Source organism: Pseudophryne corroboree, chromosome 1 (assembly GCF_028390025.1).
Source record: "Pseudophryne corroboree isolate aPseCor3 chromosome 1, aPseCor3.hap2, whole genome shotgun sequence".
NCBI classification, from domain to species: Eukaryota; Metazoa; Chordata; class Amphibia; order Anura; family Myobatrachidae; genus Pseudophryne; species Pseudophryne corroboree.
Genome location: NC_086444.1, coordinates 747,876,670 through 747,899,243, shown reverse-complemented (window position 1 = coordinate 747,899,243; position 22,574 = coordinate 747,876,670). Strand labels below are relative to the sequence as shown.

General features: G+C 46.6%; 1 protein-coding gene and 1 long non-coding RNA gene across 4 annotated transcripts in view; one reads left to right on the top strand and one right to left on the bottom strand.

The window, feature by feature from the left end:
* The window catches only part of LOC134909628 (la-related protein 6-like), a 97,158-nt gene that overhangs the window by 34,681 nt on the left and 39,903 nt on the right, over positions 1 to 22,574 (top strand). The gene's annotated exons all lie outside the window — the stretch shown is intronic.
* LOC134909640 (uncharacterized) overlaps positions 11,167 to 22,574 on the bottom strand; it is an 84,107-nt gene continuing 72,699 nt past the window's right edge. Inside the window, exon 3 of the long non-coding RNA XR_010175990.1 lies at positions 11,167 to 12,019. This is a non-coding gene — a long non-coding RNA (uncharacterized LOC134909640). The remainder of the gene's footprint in view (positions 12,020 to 22,574) is intronic.

The following is a 22,574-nucleotide window of genomic DNA, read 5'->3' as shown; positions in this document are numbered from 1 at the left end:
TATGATCGACCACAGCTTGCAAAACAATTGAATGCCATCCTTTTCGGTTATGGTAATCCGCTGGATTGTCCTCCGGAGCAATTATAGGGATGTGTGTTCCATCTATTGCGCCAGCGCACTGCGGATATCCTTTTGAAGCAAACCCCTGAATGGTCTCGTCTAAACGTGGGCCTTGCGGAAGACAAATAAATCGATGGTATAGATTGTCCACCAAAGCAAGGGTGACTTCATGAACAGTGTTGCAGACAGTAAAAATTCCAACTACAAATAGACAAGCGATAGTGCGATATTCGCCAGGAGTGGCGTACCACAACAAAGCAATGGCAAGCCTCCTGCTTGGCTCTAATGGTCGACGGAAGTTTGTAACTTGTCTACTGAGTGCTGGGGTTAATAGATCTAAAAGGTAGTGGAATGTCTCACGTGACATTCTAAAGTGAGCCTTCCACTGCACGTCCTGAAAGTTAAGGACACTCTGCATGAATACATCACCACTCGGACGATCTCTAGCCCACAATCTTCGCTGTGTCGACAGATTTAAGGCTAGAATGGTGTTCATGGAAGCAGATATGAAAGACCTCCTCCTGCGCAGGTATTGTCGCCTTGAAAGGGCTCTCTCTCGCACGACATTGCGCATACTCCTCCCATATTCAGACAAACACTGCAGTCTTCTACTACTCCTCCTAAAACACTCGATAACCAGGCTACATAATGAGAGAATAGCAAATATACTCTCATTAGCAGAATCCAGAAGTAGTACAGCAGAAACAATGACAAACTCGCTGGAGACATGTGCTCTGTCTGCCATGATTGCTGCACTGATCAAAGCACTCCCCACCACCTCCCCCTCCTTTATTGTGTAAAAACGTCATATGTGTGGGCCAGAAAAGTCCATTTATAATGACAACCACTGTTTTCTATGGGTGAAACTGGTTCAGTGTGAAAGGTACCAAAACGGTTACAACATGCGATATGAAAGGGGTTTAACTGCTCAGACCCGTTTTAAGTACCGTTTAAAATACCGTTTCAAAAGCAGGTTTTGCGATGTTTTAGTCCTAATTTCAAATATTTTGCGTGGTCCAAACCTAACCCTGCTCATTCCTCAGCTGACACCATTACAACTAGAGATGAGCGGGTCCGGCCCAGGGTTTCCTGCCAGACTGATCCCAAAACAAGGCAAAACGTCATCATCCCGCTGTCGGATTCTCGCAGGATTTGGATTCTATAAAGGTCCCCGGTGATTGGCGCCATCTTCACTCTGGCTGTGTAGAGTGTACTAGACGGACGGGTCCGTCTCAGTACTGTGTTATCTGGCATGGGGCGGGTGCCTTGTCTTCTGTATCAGTCTAGACGAAGTGCTCTGTCCGATGTATCTGAAAGGGGTGATCTGTCAGTCCATCCAGGGGCTCAACCCCAGTGTAAAATTTTTAAAAATAAAAGCTAAAAACAAAAAGCTAAAAAATATACTGTAATTATAAGTACATTTTTTTGTTTGTGCTGTACCCCAGTGTACTATACAATTTTTATTTTTATTTCATAAGAACTGTGACACTGATGGTAAGACCGCAGTATATTATTATTTCCTACTCGTACACATTTTGTGCGACACTGTTGATGAAGGTCAACCGCAGTGTTTGATCACTATTTCTGACACACACATGTAATGTGTGATACTGTGGGTGAAAGTGGTACCACAGTAATATATTTTATTTTCTACTCATTCTGTACATGTATTGTGCGACAATGTAGGTGAAATTTAACTGCAATGTTTAATTACTATTCCTAGTGGGTGAGAGGGCCCAAGGACAATTCCATCTTTTCGTTGCATTATGTGCTGTTTGGAGCATTGCTGACTGTGACGACAAACATTTTGTATAGTTTATTAAACTGCCACCCTGTCTGCCACTGCAGTACTATTCTGTTTCCTAGATGTGCTATGTTGGAAGTTTAAGTACCACATGTTTGTGCTGTCGCTTAGCTTAGTCATCCAGCTACCTCGGTGCAATCTTTTGGCCTAAACTGGATGAAAACAATATTGTGAGGTGGTCAAAATTGACTGTAATTGAGTGAAAATTAATGTTGTTGAGATGATTAATACTGTAGGAACAAAAACAGGCCCAAATTCTGTGATTTTAGCTGTTTTTAAGACTTTCAAAAAATAAATAAATACAGATCCAGAACAAATACAGAGTCAAAACTCGCAATTGAGGTTTTAGCAAAACAAATACAGATCCAAAACGAGAATCCAAAACCCGAGATTTGGGCCGGCGCACATTCCTAATTACAAGTGTGTTTTGGGGGTGGTAGCATCATGTTGTCAACATAGCAAGCTCATAAATAATTTAAATGATAAATAACAGAAAGGCACGTAAAAGTTTTATATAATTTGGGGGTATTTATAGTCAGCCGCGGCTCGTGTCTTAGAAGGCCAGGGGTCTGTATTTGTGCATGTAAGCAGGATTGTGATCTGGCGCACGTGTACAAATTAACAATCCAGCCATTTTTTCTAGTGACTACATCAGCTACAGAGTACCGTAGCGTCTCTTGGGAAATGCTCACTATCGCAGTCCCGGGGGAAAAAATACACTCCCCCACCCCCCAGGACTGCTTGTAGTCCATCATGTAGTTAGCAGAGCAGCCCCTAGATAAAATCCACCACTGTTTATAGGGAGTCTTGGATATTGATTTGCAGAGTATTATGAAATAATACTAACATTTTGTATTACATTATAATTTATTATTATTGTTATTATTAATATTTTTATTATTATTATTATTTTTTCAATTTGTGTTTAAGACCATTGGTTTATTATTGGTCATAATGGTTTGATTGTATTTGTTCAGCAATGTACTGTAAAGCTAGCCATACACTACAGTTATCCTACCAACTTGGAAACTAAATGGCGATTTGGAAGATAATCATGCCATTTATGGCCAAAAACTATTCCTCCAACTAAACAATTTTCACCACAGATGTACAGTATGTGGACACTATGGGGTATATGCAATTGCCGGCGAATCGCGGCAATTTTTCACCCGTTTTTTAATTCGACACAATTCGACCGTCGAATTCCGGCAAGTGGGTGCCGGAATTCAACATATTCAATAAAAAACGGATTCGACAGTCCCGCTCTCGAAAAACGGCCGATTTGACGGATTTTGATTAGACTTGTAAAAAAAACGGGAAAAACCACGAAAAAAAATTGCGTGGGGTCCTCCCTCCTAAGCATAACCAGCCTCTGGCTCTTCGAGCCGGTCCTGGTTCTAAAATTCCGGGGGGAAAACTGACAGGGGATCCCCCGTATTTTTAAAACCAGCACCGGGCTCTGCGCCTGGTGCAAAAAATACGGGGGACAAAAAGCGTAGGGGTCCCCCGTATTTTTTACACCAGCATCGGGCTCCACTAGCTGGACAGATAATGCCACAGCCGGGGGTCACTTTTATACAGCGCCCTGCGGCCGTGGCATTAAATATCCAACTAGTCACCCCTGGCCGGGGTACCCTGGGGGAGTGGGGACCCCTTCAATCAAGGGGTCCCCCCTCCAGCCACCCAAGGGCCAGGGGTGAAGCCCGAGGCTGTCCCCCCCCCCCCCCCCCCCCCCCCCATCCAAGGGCTGCGGATGGGGGGCTGATAGCCTTAAGTAAAATGATAGAATATTGTTTTTTCCAGAAGAACTACAAGTCCCAGCAAGCCTCCCCCGCAAGCTGGTACTTGGAGAACCACAAGTACCAGCATGCGGGTGGAAAATTGGGCCCGCTGGTACCTGTAGTTCTACTGCAAAAAAAATACCCAAATAAAAACAGGAGACACACACCGTGAAAGTAAAAGTTTATTTTATACATGCCGACACATACATACTTACCTATGTTGACCCGCTGACTGCCACGCCCCCCTCGTCACTGAAGAATCCGGGGTACCTGTGAATAAAATTATACTCACCTGATCCAGTGTCCGGATCTTTTAAAATAATCCTCGTATTTGGCAAAACAATAAAACGGCAACCCGGACCAAACGGACTGAAAGGGGTCCCATGTTTACACATGGGACCCCTTTCCACGAATGCCGGGACCCCACGTGACTCCTGTCACAGAGGGTCCCTTCAGCCAATCAGCGAGCGCAACGTCGTGGCACTCTGCTGATTGGCTATGCGCATCTGAGCTGTCAGACAGCGCATCGCAAAGCCTTACCATTATATTCAATGGTGGGAACTTTGCGGTTAGCGGTGAGGTCACCCGCATCAGCGGCTGACCGCGGGTAACCCCACTACTGACCGCAACGTTCCCACCATTGAAACTAATGGAGGGAGCTGTGCGATGCGCTGTCTGCCAGCAGACGCGCATACAGCCAATCAGGAGAGTGCCACGAAGTGGCGCTTCCTGATTGGCTGAAGAGACCTTTCTGTGACAGCAGTCACGGGGAGGTCTCTGCATTCGGGGAAAGGGGTCCCATGTGTAAACATAGGTAAGTATGTGTGTGTCGACGTGTGAAATAAAGTTTTACTCTCACGGTGTGTGTCTCCTGTTTTTATTTGGGTATTTTTTTTCCAGTAGAACTACAGGTACCAGCGGGCCCGTTTTTCTCCCGAATGCTGGTACTTGTGGTTCTCCAAGTACCAGCTTGCGGGGGAGGCTTGCTGGGACTTGTAGTACTACTGGAAAAAACAATATTCTTTCAATTTTCACAAGGCTATCAGCCCCCCATCCGCAGCCCTTGGATGGGGGGGGGGGGGACAGCCTCGGGCTTCACCCCTGGCCCTTGGGTGGCTGGAGGGGGGGGACCCCTTGATTGAAGGGGTCCCCACTCCTCCAGGGTACCCCGGCCAGGGGTGACTAGTTGCGTATTTAATGCCACGGCCGCAGGGCGCTGTATAAAAGTGACCCCCGGCTGTGGCATTATCTACCCAGCTAGTGGAGCCCGATGCTGGTGTAAAAATACGGGGGACCCCTACGCTTTTTGTCCCCCGTATTTTTTGCACCAGGCGCAGAGCCCGGTGCTGGTTTTAAAAAACACGGGGGATCCCATGTCAGTTTTCCCCCCGGATTTTTAGAACCAGGACCGGCTCGAAGAGCCCGAGGCTGGTTATGCTTAGGAGGGGGGACCCCACGCATTTTTTTTCTGATTTTTACCATTCTATTTAAAAAAATAAATAAATATATATATATTTTTAAAAATATATAAATAATACTTGTGCCTCCAAAATAGACAAACCAAGTACCTAATCCCTTCTAATATAAATAGATATGCTATTACCAATAAAAAAAACACCAAAAAAAACATGTTTTTAATTTTTTTTTATTAGATTCCGCCAGCAAAGTGTGGCAGATTGAAAATGACGAATTTACTGTCTAAAAGCACTGTTGTCGAATTTACAATCTTCAATTGAATATACTTTTGTCGAATTGCCGCATTTGTACCATTGCAGAAATGTCGAATTTCAAAAAGTCGAATTTTGAAAGTCCGTTTTTTTGACAAAGTACTGAATTGCATTGTCAAATTTTTTTGGGGGGGGCGAAAATGTCCCGTTTTTCGACATTTTTGGGATTTCGACCGCAATTGCATATACCCCAATACACCTACTTCTGTATTTCTAATAAATATATCATGGAAATTTAGTGGGACACACCCCCATATTTTCACCAGCGATGGTGCTTTCAGTCTAGTGCTGATTACCCCCCAATCAGGGAGGAAAAAAATTGGGTTAACCAGAACTGGGCTTTACCTTCCTGGGCTACTGGAACGATAGAAGGGATACCCGCAGTGTGAGAGTCCTCCCATCATGGTTCCAACTATGCCAAGCCTACTTTTCCACTACTTCAGAATCTTTGAAATACAGTACTAATGGTATTTATTACAAGATGTTTTAAAGTAAACTTGTATTTTTGTTAGTGTGATTTTTCTTTACTATGTCCATACTTACATGTTTCCTCTGCAAACTATAGGCTGCAGTTGGCCTTGGTCCCAGGACAAGCTAGCACTTTTGGTTCTCCTAAAACATCTACTACAGTTTTTCAGGACTAAAATTAAAATTGAGATCCACCTTCTAAATCTAAACTAAAACAAAGCAAAAAAAGCGACTAAGACTAAAACTAAATTTAAAGTGCTTGACAAAATTTAACACTGGAATTAGGGTTTTACATTTTTAAAAAAACAATTGTGTTCTCGATATTTGCAGAAAATAAATATGACCTGCTGTGAAGGAAACCGGCTTGTGTACCACACTTGTTTGTTCTAACAAACTTAAGCTGGGTACACACTAGACAACTTTTTAAAACAAATTTGCCGATGACAACCATTCGTTATGACATTCGTTTTATCGTCCAGTGTGTACCTACTAGATGGTTAGCAATGTGCGCTCCCATGGGTCGCTAGCGACATCCCCCATCTGTACATGCATCTCAATCTGGGGATTTCGCTAGTGATGCCTTGCTGCCGAATGCAGCATGGCCCCGCTCCTTTCCCCGCTGAAACTCTGTCGCTGACGACATCCACAAGTGTGTATGCACTTGCCAATACTGGCACCCCCGCCGGGTCTGTCGTGGCCAACATCTCTATAGGTTCCCATCGTTTAGTGTGTACCCAGCTTAAAGGTATTCATTTGTATATGATATACTGTATGGGAGCACTATGGTAAGTCAAACTGTGTGTGTAACATACTCTCAGCCTACTGAGCCTAAATTACTAAACACATAGTTAAAGGTATGCAAACTTCTCAAGGGAATTTTGGAGTAGACTAGAACATTGACTAAATTAAAACTGTTATCCACTAAATGACTAAATCTTGACTAAAACAAAGAAAAAGACTAAAATGTGACTAAACTAATTACAATTTTAATTAAGGGACTAAATTGAAAATCCTTGTCAAATGTACACTGCATCTGGCAGTTGTGTATCAACCAGGCCATCTTGGTACTTGTAGTGTGCCAAGGTCAAAGTGTATTCTATGTTTTCACTATTAACTTTAACACACTTGTGTCTTGGCATCTGGTACTGGAGAGCCCTGGTATTTTTGGCACAAGGCTAGTTATTCGCCCCTGGGGAAGCCAGCCCTAGTTCAAATCATTGTGAGGAGAGCCCTCAATTGCCAAGACTAGTGATGGTTACTCTGAAATCAGGGGAAACTCCACATTAGTTTTTCCGTCTACTTCTGTGACTGCAGTTGGAGAGAATAGCAGTTTAGTTGGCTGGTCAGATCATAAAGTTGGTCACAATCATTCAGATGGATAGTGGTCACAATCATTCAGATGGATAGTGTATGACCAGTTTAAATATGCAGACTTGCAGACCATGGGGCATATGTAATGAGCATGGTTTTGCTTGTAAATGATTGCTGCTTTAAAAACTTGTCCAAGATTGGTCGGCATCCCACACCACTGGCAAACTCTGACCCTATTACATATGCCGTCGTGTGTGTTTTTTTTTTTTTACTTATACCTCCACTTATTTAGTTTAGTCTGGTTTTAAGTGCAAATGGCTTTAACATTTTTTGTGGTAGATTAACACAGATCCGTCTGTTACATGTACCATTTATCTGCAAAGAAAAAAAGTTTGTATTGAATTTACAAGTGAAATCATCCTCCGTACAAAAATCAGCTATTAAGTGGCTGATCATACAGTAGGCCCTGCAAAAGCCTTTTTATTGATAGAAAGAACTTGCAGACACGTGCTGTAGAATGGGGATGCAGTTTATATACTGGCTGTCGGGATCCCCGCCAAGCGTGGAAATGTGGTTGCCGGCATCCTGACGGCAGCCCCATATTCCCACTGCGGTGGTGGGTCCACGCCACCACCCAAGTGGGAATATAACCTGGGGGGAGCTAAGCGAAGCTCGCCACCAGGCCCGAACCATGGTGAGCGGCTGAGGGGATGCCACTGTTGACATACTGACAGCTGGCATCCCGTCAGACGGTCACCCATATGCATTCCATAGACTGCAATGCTAATGATTCAAATTGATTAGGACAATACTTCCGCTACACATTTAACTTTATTTTTTAAATAATCAAATGCTTCTAGTTCTGTGTGTTAATAAAAACATAATCACAATGCTTCTGTTACTATTATATACTGACTTGCAAAATGACAACTAGGGGAAAGAATGAGTGAAGCCTTTTTAAATAGATATTACTATATAACCTCAGATTTTAACACTAACCTACAAACGAACACCACTATGGAGCTCCCTTTATGTATAAAATTGAGCAGCATGATCTTAATTAAGTTTTAGAGGCTCTTCAGATAATAAGATTGGCGTTCTTGTTGCATCAAAGTGTCATAGATTTTTAATGATTTTTAATCTGTAGAACAATCATTAACGGTCCCTGCAGCTTATCACTTATCGCATGTAGACAGCTGCTAGGAGACTAATACACTTAAAATATTCTGAAAACCTTTATACATAGCTTTAATAAATGTACTCATTTAATTGTTTTGGATTCATTAATTTGTTCACTGCATATTACTGTGCGTGCTTGGCGCTGCTTGGTATTAAAGAACTAATTTGACATGGTGGCAAGTGACTTGGAGTGAATTCAAAGTTTGGGGCAATTTTTTGAATTTTACATTTATTCATGGGGATCCTGTCCGATTGCAGATACAGAAGGTATTTGAATCCTTTCTGTTTTAGAGGTATTTTTATCACTATTTGCGATTCTCCGCTATGGGGCTCACCAGTGCCAAACTGTACTCCTCTCAAGGATTTATTACACATGTGCCGGAACTGTGCACGAACAAATGAGATTGAAGTGGTATTCTGGCCTTGTTTTACGTACTTGTAGTTGTTAATACATTTTGTTTAAATGTTCTTTTATTTTGAGATAAATTAAGTTTATATGTAGTCTCTTTGACAAGTCACCATTTCTGTTTGCTGAAGGTATTGTACCACAATAGGGTCCTTTATGAGCAGGACCATGACCTGCCTTGGCTAGGCCTAACAAGAGGCTCCTGATATTCTGGCCTCCCTCAGTATAGCAAGCGAAGGATACTTCATATTTTATCACTCGATGATGTTAAGAAAACAGTGCTACTAGAGCATACTTGCCTACTCTCCCGGATTCTGCGGGAGACGCCCTGTTTCTCGGGTAGTCCCCCACAGTCCCGGAAGAATGAGCACCCCTCCCGCATTCTGCCCACTTCCTAGTGAAGTAGGCAGAATGGGAAGAAAAATATGTAGAAACCGTGGAGAGGGCGGGACCTAATGATGCAGTTATATGCTAATCGTGTTCTTTTATCCCCACCCCTATGCAAAAATGTCCCAATAACACCATTATCCCTGTGAGGGGGTGGGCCCTAATGACACTGTTTGCTCATCCCCGCCCTCTCCGCCAGCCACGTACTTCTCTCCGGGCATCTCCCGGAGAGGAAATTAATAATGTAGGCACTAGAGTGATTACAATCTGATTCCAAGTTTTAATAAAATGATTTGAAGTTTTAGTGCCTGTACTTCTTGTATGCATGCAATCAGTCTCGACTGACAGATAAAGGGCCCACCAGGAAAATGCAATCAAGGTGCCCTCTAATACCCCTTTTCCACCTCAGTACCGTGTCCGATCCAGGATGTTTAACCCGGCTACAACCCGTGTCGGCTGCCCCATTTCCACTGCACTTCGACACGGGTTATTCCCGTGTCTGATCTGTTTCCACCTAACCCGGGTAAGCTTTGTAAAAGCCTATTGATGTAATTACAAATGGACTTTTTACGGTCTCATCAAGATGATGTCATCAAAAGGACCAAAAGGGAGGGGTGGGGCCTGCTCAGAGCATTGCAGCAATGGACGCCGATGCAGTAGCTGTGTCTAGCATGGAATCGCAGACTGTTTGCAGTTTACTGCTGCTTATTTCTGCTACAGACCGCTTGATGCAGCTTCTGATCTTGTGCTACCTACTGCTGAGCTGGAGAAGGAAGGCTCAATTCTTTGCAGAGAGGGCTACCTATCGACGCAAATATTTGAAAAGGAGGGAAGTGCTTATATCATCCACTGTTATTTCTCTCGGAACAATGAACTCTACACCAAGCCGAAGAATGTGGGTGAGAGATCGCAGACATGGAGAAGCATTCATGCAGACCATTTTAGCATATCGGGAGGAGCAGTGGATGGAAAACTTCAGGATGTCTCGCGCTACATTGGAGTATGTTTTGGAACTACTGTCTCCGCAATAACCATGCAGACCACCAGGTTCCGGAAGCCCATTGAGCCAGCCAGGAGATTAGCGATTGCTCTCTGGTGGTATGCTACCCCTGGAGAGTATCGCAGAGTTTCCAGTTTATTTGGAGTAGGGATTGACACGGTCTGCAAGATTGTCTACCAGGTCACGCGGGCATTGGTGGATACCATGTACCATCGCTTTGTTTCCTTGCCACAAGGACAGCGGCTAGATGCGACTATAAAAGGATTTAAGAAGCGTGGCTACCCACAGTGTGCTGGTGCCATAGATGGGACCCACATCCCCATCATCGCCCCCGTGACAACCCAGCAGACTATTACAATCGCAAGGGTTTCCATTCCATTGTCCTGCAAGCTGTAGTGGACCACAAATAATGGTAAGCACTGTTTCACTAATGTGTTTGAAATAGGCTCGGGCTGTTTTATGATAATGCATAAACTGTAATTTATTAACAGAAATCGGTAATCGCACATGGTGTGGACATTCCGGTCCACCTCATTGGTGATGCAGCATACCCATTACAGCGCCTGCTAATGAAGGGCTACACCCAGCATGTTCACTTATCTCCCGAACAGACATCATATACCCATGCCCTAAGTTCAGGCCGTATGGCAGTGGAAAATGCGTTTGGGCAAAAAAAAAAAAAAAAAAAAAGGACGCTGGCGCTGCCTCATGAAGAGGAATGATGTGGACTTGAAAATAATGCCAGATACAGTAGCAGCCTGCTGCATTCTCCATAACATGTGAGATACAAAAAGAAAACTTTCTCCCCGAGTGGAATGTACATGATCATGGGGCGGGGGTCACTGTACATGATGCACCAGGCTTGGTGGGGGGGCATGACGCTGCCAGCGAGTGTATATAAGGGCCACCATTGCAGCCAATCTTCAAACAATGTTGCAGTAGATAGAGAAGACAGACAAGTTTTTGTGTGCAAACAGTTTGTGTTTATTTTGTTTTTCAGTTATAAAAATTTTGTTCAAAAGTTATAAGTTATTATGTGTTTTCTTTTAAACAGTTGGCACACATTTTCTGAGGTAACAATATAAAATATTTAAGTGCAAACATGACACTCTGTAAAATTCCACATAACGCAAGGGGTCTTCAACATGTGTCCCTCCAGCTGTTGTGGAACTACATGTACCAGCATGTCTTGCTATGTATTTCCACAACAGCTAGAGGGCCACAAGGTGAAGACATCTGCCCTGAGGTAACAATATAAAAGAGTAAAGTGCAAACAGGGCACTCTGTAAAAAACAAACAAAAAAAAACTGTTTGCTTTGGCAGGTATCAGGGTAGCCCCAATATCTGGATCCCACTGCCGCACATTTTCTGAGGTAACAATATAAAATTATAAAAGTGTAAAGTGCAAACAGGGCACTCTGTAAAAAAAAAAAACACCTAATGTTTGGATTTGTAGGTAACAGGGTAGAGGGTACAGTGCAAACAGAACCTTAAAACACAAACATTGTTTTATCACCCGCTGCTCTAAGGCAGTTGTCTATATACCCGATATTCTGAGGATTGTGGGATTTGTGTTGGGGGATTTGAGGGAGGCTCATAGTTGTATGGACCATATGGGTGCTGTGTCTTGCTGTTGTGCTTGTGTGGTATTCCCTATGGTACGTGCAAACGTGCATTCAAAAAATTTAATCTGACTATCATGCATGGTCATTAACTGCGTCATAAGTTTGATGCATTTCCTTTTCTGACGCAAGAAATCTCTCAAACCGTGCATCTTCCTGGGCATTGAGCTCACTATCCGCCTCACGAAGGTGATCCACGATAATGGACTTCATTGCTCTGACCATTTTTGTTCTGTTTTGTTTAGTTTCATTTTTCGCTGTGGAACGTTGTAGACTGTGAAGGGGATGAAACAGAATGTAAGCAACAATATAAAAATAGCAGTGGTAGCATATACGTGTTTGTGGCCTTCTCCCACCTGCACACTAGCTATACTCTGCAACATTACCATGCCTTTACATAGATTTTGTATAGGGACTGCTGCAACTGTATTTGTAATAGTAATACTTAATATTTGAGCACAAAGTCGTGGTCTTGGGGGGTTGCGACGTCTCCGCCTGAGACTGTGGTACGTCCTCAATAGTGGCACTGATGGGATCATCATTGACGGTCGAGTCTTCAAAACTGCTGTCCGATATAAGTAGAGATGAGCGGGTTCGGTTTCTCGGAAACCGAACCCCCCCGAACTTCACCCATTTTACACGGGTCCGAGGCAGGGTTCGAACCTTCCCGCCTTGCTCGGCTAACCCGAGCACGCCCGAACGTCATCATCCCGCTGTAAGATTCTTGCGAGATTCGGATTCTATATAAGCAGCCGCGCGTCGCCGCCATTTTCACTCGTGCATTGGAGATGATAGGGAGAGGACGTGGCTGGCGTCCTCTCCGTTTATTGTTGAACTTGATTGCTTTATTGCTTAATTGTGGGGAGGACTGGGGAGCAGCTGTTAGGAGGAGTACAGTGCGGAGTTTTGCTGATAAGTGACCACCAGTTTTATCCGTTCTCTGCCTGAAAAAAACGCTCCATACCATATCTGTGCTCAGTGTGCTGCATAATATATCTGTGCTCACACTGCTTAATTGTGGGGACTGGGGAGCAGCTGTATTATATAGCAGGAGTACAGTGCAGAGTTTTGCTGACAGTGACCACCAGTATACGTTGTCTGCCTGAAAAACACTCCATATCTGTGCTCAGTGTGCTGCTTTATTGTGGGGACTGGGGACCACCAGTATAATTAATATTATATAGGAGGAGTACAGTGCAGAGTTTTGCTGATCAGTGACCACCAGTATACTATATATAGCAGTACGGTACGGAAGGCCACTGCTGTACCTACATCTGTGTCGTCATTCATTAAGTATACTATCCATCTACATTCTATACCTGTGGTGCATTTTAGTTTTGCAGTTTGCTGACACAGTGACCACCAGTATACTATATATAGCAGTACGGTAGGCCACTGCTGTACCTACCTCTGTGTCGTCATTCATTAAGTATACTATCCATCTACATTCTATACCTGTGGTGCATTTTAGTTTTGCAGTTTGCTGACACAGTGACCACCAGTATACTATATATAGCAGTACGGAAGGCCACTGCTGTACCTACCTCTGTGTCGTCATTCATTAAGTATACTATCCATCTACATTCTATACCTGTGGTGCATTTTAGTTGTGCGCAGTAAATATAGTAGTAGGCCATTGCTATTGATACTGGCATATAATTCCACACAATAAAAAATGGAGAACAAAAATGTGGAGGTTAAAATAGGGAAAGATCAAGATCCACCTCGTGCTGAAGCTGCTGCCACTAGTCATGGCTGAGACGATGAAATGCCATCAACGTCGTCTGCCAAGGCCAAAGCCCAATGTCATAGTAGAGAGCATGTAAAATCCAAAAAACAAAAGTTCAGTAAAATGACCCAAAAATCTAAATTAAAATCGTCTGAGGAGAAGCGTAAACTTGCCAATATGCCATTTACGACACGGAGTGGCAAGGAACGGCTGAGGCCCTGGCCTATGTTCATGGCTAGTGGTTCAGCTTCACATGAGGATGGAAGCACTCATCCTCTCGCTAGAAAAATGAAAAGACTTAAGCTGGCAAAAGCACAGCAAAGAACTGTGCGTTCTTCTAAATCACAAATACCCAAGGAGAGTCCAATTATGTCGGTTGCGATGCCTGACCTTCCAAACACTGGACGGGAAGAGCTTACGCCTTCCACCATTTGTACGCCCCCTGCAAGTGCTGGAAGGAGCACCCGCAGTCCAGTTCCTGATAGTCAAATTGAAGATGTCCCTGTTGAAGTACACCAGGATGAGGATATGGGTGTTGCTAGCGCTGGGGAGGAAATTGACAAGGAGGATTCTGATGGTGAGGTGGTTTGTTTAAGTCAGGCACCCGGGGAGACACCTGTTGTCCGTGGGACGAATATGGCCATTGACATGCCTGGTCAAAATACAAAAAAAAATCACCTCTTCGTTGTGGAATTATTTCAACACAAATGCGGTCAACAGGTGTCAAGCCGTGTGTTGCCTTTGTCAAGCTGTAATAAGTAGGGGTAAGGACGTTAACCACCTCGGAACATCCTCCCTTATACGTTACCTGCAGCGCATTCATCATAAGTCAGTGACAAGTTCAAAAACTTTGGGTGACAGGGGAAGCAGTCCACTGACCACTAAATCCCTTCCTCTTGTAACCAAGCTCCTGCAAACCACACCACCAACTCCCTCAGTGTCAATTTCCTCCTCACCCAGGAAAGCCAATAGTCCTGCAGGCCATGTCACTGGCAATTCTGACGAGTCCTCTCCTGCCTGGGATTCCTCCGATGCATCCTTGAGTGTAACGCCTACTGCTGCTGGCGGTGCTGTTGTTGCTGCTGGGAGTCGATCGTCATCCAAGAGGGGAAGTCGGAAGACCACTTGTACTACTTCCAGTAAGCAATTGACTGTCCAACAGTCCTTTGCGAGGAAGATTAAATATCACAGCAGTCATCCTGCTGCAAAGCAGATATCTCAGGCCTTGGCAGCCTGGGCGGTGAGAAACGTGGTTCCGGTATCCATCGTTAATTCAGAGGCAACTATAGACTTGATTGAGGTACTGTGTCCCCGGTACCAAATACCATCTAGGTTCCATTTCTCTAGGCAGGCGATACCGAAAATGTACACAGACCTCAGAAAAAGACTCACCAGTGTCCTAAAAAATGCAGTTGTACCCAATGTCCACTTAACCACGGACATGTGGACAAGTGGAGCAGGGCAGACTCAGGACTATATGACTGTGACAGCTCACTGGGTAGATGTATTGCCTCCCGCAGCAAGAACAGCAGCGGCGGCACCAGTTGCAGCATCTCGCAAACGCCAACTTGTTCCTAGGCAGGCTACGCTTTGTATCACCGCTTTCCATAAGAGGCATACAGCTGACAACCTCTTACGGCAACTGAGGAAGATCATCGCAGAATGGCTTACCCCAATTGGACTCTCCTGGGGATTTGTGACATCGGACAACGCCAGCAATATTGTGCGTGCATTACATCTTGGCAAATTCCAGCACGTCCCATGTTTTGCACATACATTGAATTTGGTGGTGCAGAATTATTTAAAAAACGACAGGGGCGTGCAAGAGATGCTGTCGGTGGCCCGAAGAATTGCGGTCCACTTTCGGCATTCAGCCACCGCGTACAGAAGACTGGAGCACCACCAAAAATTCCTGAACCTGCCCTGCCATCATCTGAAGCAAGAGGTGGTAACGAGGTGGAATTCAACCCTCTATATGCTTCAGAGGATGGAGGAGCAGCAAAAGGCCATTCAAGCCTATACATCTGCCCACGATATAGGCAAAGGAGGGGGAATGCACCTGACTCAAGCGCAGTGGAGAATGATTTCAACGTTGTGCAAGGTTCTGCAACCCTTTGAACTTGCCACACGTGAAGTCAGTTCAGACACTGCCAGCCTGAGTCAGGTCATTCCCCTCATCAGGCTTTTGCAGAAGAAGCTGGAGACATTGAAGGAGGAGCTAAAACAGAGCGATTCCGCTAGGCATGTGGGACTTGTGGATGGAGCCCTTAATTCGCTTAACAAGGATTCACGGGTGGTCAATCTGTTGAAATCAGAGCACTACATTTTGGCCACCGTGCTCGATCCTAGATTTAAAACCTACGTTGTATCTCTCTTTCCGGCAGACACAAGGGTTCAAAGACCTGCTGGTGAGAAAATTGTCAAGTCAAGCGGAACGTGACCCGTCAACATCTCCTCCTTCACATTCTCCCGCAACTGGGGGTGCGAGGAAAAGGCTAAGAATTCCGAGCCCACCCGCTGGCGGTGATGCAGGGCAGTCTGGAGCGAGTGCTGACATCTGGTCCGGACTGAAGGACCTGCCAACGAATACTGACATGTCGTCTACTGTCACTTCATATGATTCTCTCACCATTGAAAGAATGGTGGAGGATTATATGAGTGACCGCATCCAAGTAGGCACGTCAGACAGTCCGTACGTATACTGGCAGGAAAAAGAGGCAATTTGGAGGCCCTTGCACAAACTGGCTTTATTCTACCTAAATTGCCCTCCCTCCAGTGTGTACTCCGAAAGAGTGTTTAGTGCAGCCGCTCACCTTGACAGCAATCTGCGTATGAGGTTACTTCCAGAAAATGTGGAGAAGATGATGTTCATCAAAATGAATTATAATCAATTCCTCCGTGGAGACATTCACCAGCAGCAATTACCTCCACAAAGTACACGGGGACCTGAGATGGTGGATTCCAGTGGGGACGAATTAATAATCTGTGAGGAGGGGGATGTACACAGTGAAAGGGGTGAGGAATCGGAGGGTGATGATGAGGTGGACATCTTGCCTCTGTAGAGCCAGTTTGTGCAAGGAGAGATTGATTGCTTCTTTTTTGGTGGGGGCCCAAACCAACCAGTCATTTCAGTCACAGTCGTGTGGCAGACCCTGTCGCTGAAATGATGGGTTCGTTAAAGTGTGCATGTCCTGTTTATACAACATAAGGGTGGGTGGGAGGGCCCAAGGACAATTCCATCTTGCACCTCTTTTTTTTCTTTCATTTTTCTTTGCATCATGTGCTGTTTGGGGACAATTTTTTTGAAGTGCCATCCTGCCTGACACTGCAGTGCCACTCCTAGATGGGCCAGGTGTTTGTGTCAGCCACTTGTGTCGCTTAGCTTAGCCATCTAGCGACCTCGGTGCAAATTGTAGGACTAAAAATAATATTGTGAGGTGTTCAGAATAGACTGAAAATGAGTGGAAATTATGGTAATTGAGGTAAATAATACTATGGGATCAAAATGACCCCAAATTCTATGATTTAAGCTGTTTTTTAGGGTTTTTTGAAAAAAACACCCGAATCCAAAACACACCTGAATCCGACAAATTTTCGGTGAGGTTTTGCCAAAACGCATCCGAATCCAAAACACGGCCGCAGAACCGAATCCAAAACACAAAACCCGAAAAATGTCCGGTGCACATCACTAGATATAAGCAGCGGGGATGATGGGCTGCATTGTGCGCTGGGAAGGCTGCGTTGTGTTTCGTCTCTGTCCTCGTCGACTGACATCTGGCGACTGGCAGAGCTGGATGACGATAGTGCTATTGGATTTGTTATCGCAGTTTTGCCGAAGACACTATAGCATAGGTCATAATATGCCCATTCCATACGCCCAGCGCCACTTTTCTTGCGGTTATGGTCGTGTACTTTGGTGCCTTCAATTTGTTAACGACTTGTTGCTGGGTTTTTTGGATGCCCCTTTCTGCTAGCATAAGGGATATGTTCTTGTAGACGATGGCATTCTTAACTGTTCCAGTCACCTGCCTTCTTATTTCTTCCTCTCCGCGAATATTAAGCAGCTCTTTGATCTCTGTGTCTGACCAGGGATAGGTAGCCATGTTGCTGTGCTGGAGCTTCTGCTGCTGCTGTATACTGTCTGTTTGTAATCTGCTGGAATAAAAAAAAAAAAAATATATGTGTAACAGGGCTGGGGCGTGATGCAGTGCCTGCTGCCGTGCAGGTGTCGTCACACTGCCTACCTGTGGCCGCTCCTGTCACGTACAGTACGCGGAAGCGTCAGGAAACGCAACCTTCCGGATCGATCACAGACGCGAACACCTCTCAGCAGCGGTCGGCGATCAACCTAAAGGGAAGGAACATACCGATTAAGACGTGCCAACCTCCTTCTCAAGAGCGGGGCACGTCAGGGGTAGCTGCGACCTTCACCGGCTGGGTGAAAGGTTTTAACTGGCCAAAAGGCCTCAGCTACCCAATTCTCACACACTCGCGCGTAGTGTGGTGAGCGAAACCCCTGACCGGTATACGGGGACGATAACAAACGGACACAGAGCAATACTCACTCCTTACTCGCTGGTCACCTTAATAGTTGCACCTCTCTACTTCTGTTGGGGCAAGAAGAACAGCCTCCCTAACTGCAGGCTACACTAACGGCAAACAACAAATTACAGCCTAACTACGCCTGCTTGAGCAAATTAACTTTAGCAACTGAGACTACTGGTTCTATTCCAAACTAACAGAGACCAGACTAATCACAATCACTAAACAACAAGTCAGTAGAATAATTCCCCCAGCACAATAGGTTAACCCCGAATAACCAACTCCACTTACCGCAAACTGAGCGTTAGCTACTTCTTTCCGCTCTTTACGGAGGACGCGAACGTGGGGTCTGTTATGGACAGCCGTCCACTCCAGATTAGCGGGAAGTAGAGGCGCTTGGGACGGGAACGTTACTCCACACTCGCTCTAATCCCTTGTATTGTACACCGCGTGGGCGCAGGCCGGTGGCCTGGAGTGAGGGTGCAGGCCAGGAGGGCCTGGTTATCCCCGCAGGCCTAGCGCCTGTCCCCGGTGCTCTAGGGTGGAACTAAATGTAAGTATACAGTAAGTGGCCCAAGGCCGCCTACCCATCACGGTGGGAGAGGCTGCAGCAGGGAGCTTCGTTAGCTCTTTCACTTCCCTGCAGCACTCTCCGCCGGACTTCTGCCGCTGGGCATCTTCTCCCTTGCTGTCACCGCCGCTGACTCCGCCGTCGCCGTCTCCGCTGCTCGGTCTTCTTTCTTCTCCGGGAGATCATCTTCCATCCGCGTCCGGCGCCCGACTGAGCACTCCCGCTCTGCAGCGTCTCTTATATGATGCCGGGAGCGGGTGGAGCTATGGACGCGGCTTCTCCCCATTGGCTGCCAATGCGCGAGCTCCGATTGGCTCGCGCTTGGCGCGCCACTCAAAATGCAGCAACGTGATTGGAGGGGCTTGAATCCTAACAGATGCAAGTCCCTCCAAGCTGAAAACTATCCGCCGCTGCACCGGAGCCCGCCGCCACGCCGGAGGGGAACGGAGGGTAGCACACTCGACATATGTACAGTGTGTGCCGCAGCGTGACTTCTTTTACTGCCTCAATGCCTGCATGTGCCCAGCGTAGGGTTTGCAAACTGCTGCAATACCTGTGTACAGCTGCTGCAGTGCCTGCATGTGCCCAGCGTGTCTCCCAGGGATGACATCATCTTCCTGTGCCCCAGAAGCACCAATCAGCGTCTCAGAGCGTTACTCGTGTCTGAAAATACGTGTAATGACCGTTTCCACTGCACCGTTACCCATTTCATTACTGTGTTCTACCCAGGGCCGGTGCAAAGATTCTTGGCACCCTAGGCAAAACTTCAACCTACTCCCCCCCCCCCCCCCCCCCCCCCCCTGCTGTCACTGTGCATGACTCCTTATGACTGGTAGCAGGGATTATTGTGTTCCTGTGCATTTTATAGTGGGGTCATGTTGCTGTTAGTGGGCCCCATTACAAAAACCTGATAGCCCCCGTTCCCTCCCCGTCATTGTTACTACAATGTCCCTTAGGAGAGAGAGAGGGGAGTGAGAGACAAAGAGGGTGTCGGGGAGAGCAGGAGAGAGAGGAACAAGAAAGAGAGGATTTCATGAAAAAAGTTAGAATGAGAGATGGAAAGAGAGGAGCTAGAGAGAGAGGGTGTCAGGGAGAATTAGAGAAAGTGTTGAGAGGGGAGAGAGAGATGGCATCAGAGAAACAGAGAGAGTGCCAGAGAGAGAAAGGGGGGAGTGCGAGCAGGAGTGAGAGAGAAAGTATCATGGAGGGAGGGAGAGAGAAATAGGGAAGAGAGTGAGTTTCAGGGAGAGAAAGAGGTAGAGACAGGGAGTCGGTGAGAGACTGTGTCAGGGAGGGAGAGAGAGAGAGAGAAGAAGAGAGATAGTGTCAGGGAAAGAGACAGTGTCCGAGAGGGAGAGTGTGTGTCGGGGAGAGAGAGACAGTGGGGGGTCATTCCAAGTTGATCGCTCGCTAGCTAGTTTTAGCAGCCGTGCAAACGCTATGCCGCCGCCCACTGGGGAGTGTATTTTAGCTTAGCAGAAGTGTGAACGCCTGTGCAGCCGAGCTCTGCAAAAACAGTTTGTGCAGTTTCTGAGTAGCTCTGAACCTACTCAGCGCTTGCGATCACTTCAGTCTATTCGTGTCCGGATTTGATGTCGTACACCCGCCCAGCGAAAGCCCAGCCACGCCTGCGTTTTTTCAGACACGTCTGCGTTTTTGCAAACACTCCCTGAAAAAGATCAGTTGACACCCAGAAACGCCCCCTTCCTGTCAATCTTCTTGCGGCCGTCAGTGCGACTGAAAACTTCGCTAGAACCTGTGCAAAACAACAAAGGCCTTTGTACTCGTACGCCGCGCGTGCGCATTGCGGTGCATACGCGTGGGCAGAAAAGCCATTTTTTAGCCTGATCGCAGCGCTGCGAACAACGGCAGCTAGCGATCAACTCGGAATGACCCCCAGTGTCAGAGAGAGTCAGGAAGAAAGTAAGGGAGGGACAGTGTCAGAAAGAGAGAGAGGCACAAGAGAGGGTGTTAGAGAGAGAGAGAGGGAGGAGGAGCGAGCAGGGGAGACACTACCTGACTACAGCACAGGACTGGGGGGGGTGAAGCATAGACGAACAGACAGGGGCATGGACGGACAGACAGAGCACCATATAGGGCATGGACGGACAGACAGGGGCATAGACAGACAGGTGGACAGGGGGAGGCATAGATGGACAGATGAATGGAGCACCATATGGGGGCATAGATGGACGGATTGGGGGTGTAGACGGACGGACAGAGCACCATATGGGTCATAGACGGACATGGGGGGCATAAACGGATGGACAGAGCACCATATAGGGGCACAGATGGATAGATGGAAAAGGTGGGCATAGATGGACAGAGCACCCCATGGGGGCATAGATGAATAGATGAACAGACAGACGGGGGTCTGGCATAGATGGATAGATGGACGGTGGGGGGAGCATAAATGGACACAGTACTATATGGGGGCATAGACGGATAGATGGACATGAGGGACATAGACAGACAGAACCATATGTGGGCATAGACGGACGGTGGGGGGGGGGGCATAGATAAATGGACGTGGGGTGGCATAGACAGAACACCAGAGCATAGACAGACGGGATGGATGGTAGGGGAAAGGGGGGCTCACTGACAGTTATTCTGTGTGGCACTGTCTAAACACGATGTGTCTGTCGGCTGTGCAGTGCTGTAGCTACTGCAAATACTGTATGCGTCTGGGTTCTCTCAAGCGGCGCCGGTCACACATTGAGGGTAGGTCTGCACCCTGCCTCCCACCCTCCCTTCCAGGAAGTAATCTGCTGGTTCCCGAATTCGATGCGCGGCACTACTAATTAAAAAAAAATGATTTTTTTGTTTCCAAAAGGGTGCAGTGGGATTGCTTGCCGGCTGGGCACCATAGCAGTTGCAACCCCTGCACCTTCTGTAGTTATGCCACGATATATCCATGTGCAACACATTGCTGCAGATTTTGTCACCTAAGGGAGGGGGTGCCATTACCTGGTTCTTCTTGATACTAGAGCCCTAAGTCAACTGTGATTACTTACTCAGGTATACGCTGATGAGCCATACCTTGGAGTCTTCTCTGAAACCCATTCTTCGATGGAGGTGTTCTCATGATGGTGTTCTCCTGGTCAGAGGCGTCACCTGGACTTGGTGACATCCGGACTGTACCCTGTTATCCCCCTTGTGCCGTCCGCGGGTGGAAAGGGGGGCATGGCCTCGGTTAAAGGGGCGTGGCCTCGTTTACAATACTGAGTGCATCCCTCCAGCAGTGCTGCAGCAGCCCAGCGTCCCCGGAGATTGAGCTCCTCCTGTCACCACTGCTCCTGGTCAGTATTCCCCTGCTCCTCTTCTGCTGCCACTGCGCTGCTGTCCTCCTTCCCCTACCTCACACTGCCCCCTTGTGCCCAACACCCCACAGGACAGCAAGCAGCACAACTGATGGGTGTCGGCACTGCCGGTGGTGAGGGTGACAAATAGCGGCGGCTGGCTGGACCCGCGGCCGCTGCAAGAGCAGCTTAGTAAAACATAATAAAACAGATTCAATGGGAGCGTGCCGCCCTCCAGTGGCCGGCGCCCATAGGCAGCTGCCTAAAGCTGCCTAATGGTGGCGCCGGCCCTGGTTCTACCCAGGTAGCTATCCAGGTAGGATTCCCGGGTCACTCAACCTGTGTTGACCTGTTTCCGCCTACTAAAAACCCGGGTAAAAAAAAGCTAGTGGAAAAGGGGTATAAGTGATATGGTCTATCAGCAGAGGGGGTGTGGCCAACACAAAGCAGAGTCTCATTTTGGAAGATTTTATAGGGACTATGAATATAGTTGTGGTTGATGCTGCTGCGATCCCTCGTGTGTGTGCCTCTGAATCAGGCCGTATGTCTATGCTATTCAGGAAGAAGAAAGATGAAAAAAATAAGATTTTACTCACCGGTAAATCTATTTCTCGTAGTCCGTAGTGGATGCTGGGGACTCCGTAAGGACCATGGGGAATAGACGGCTCCGCAGGAGACTGGGCACATC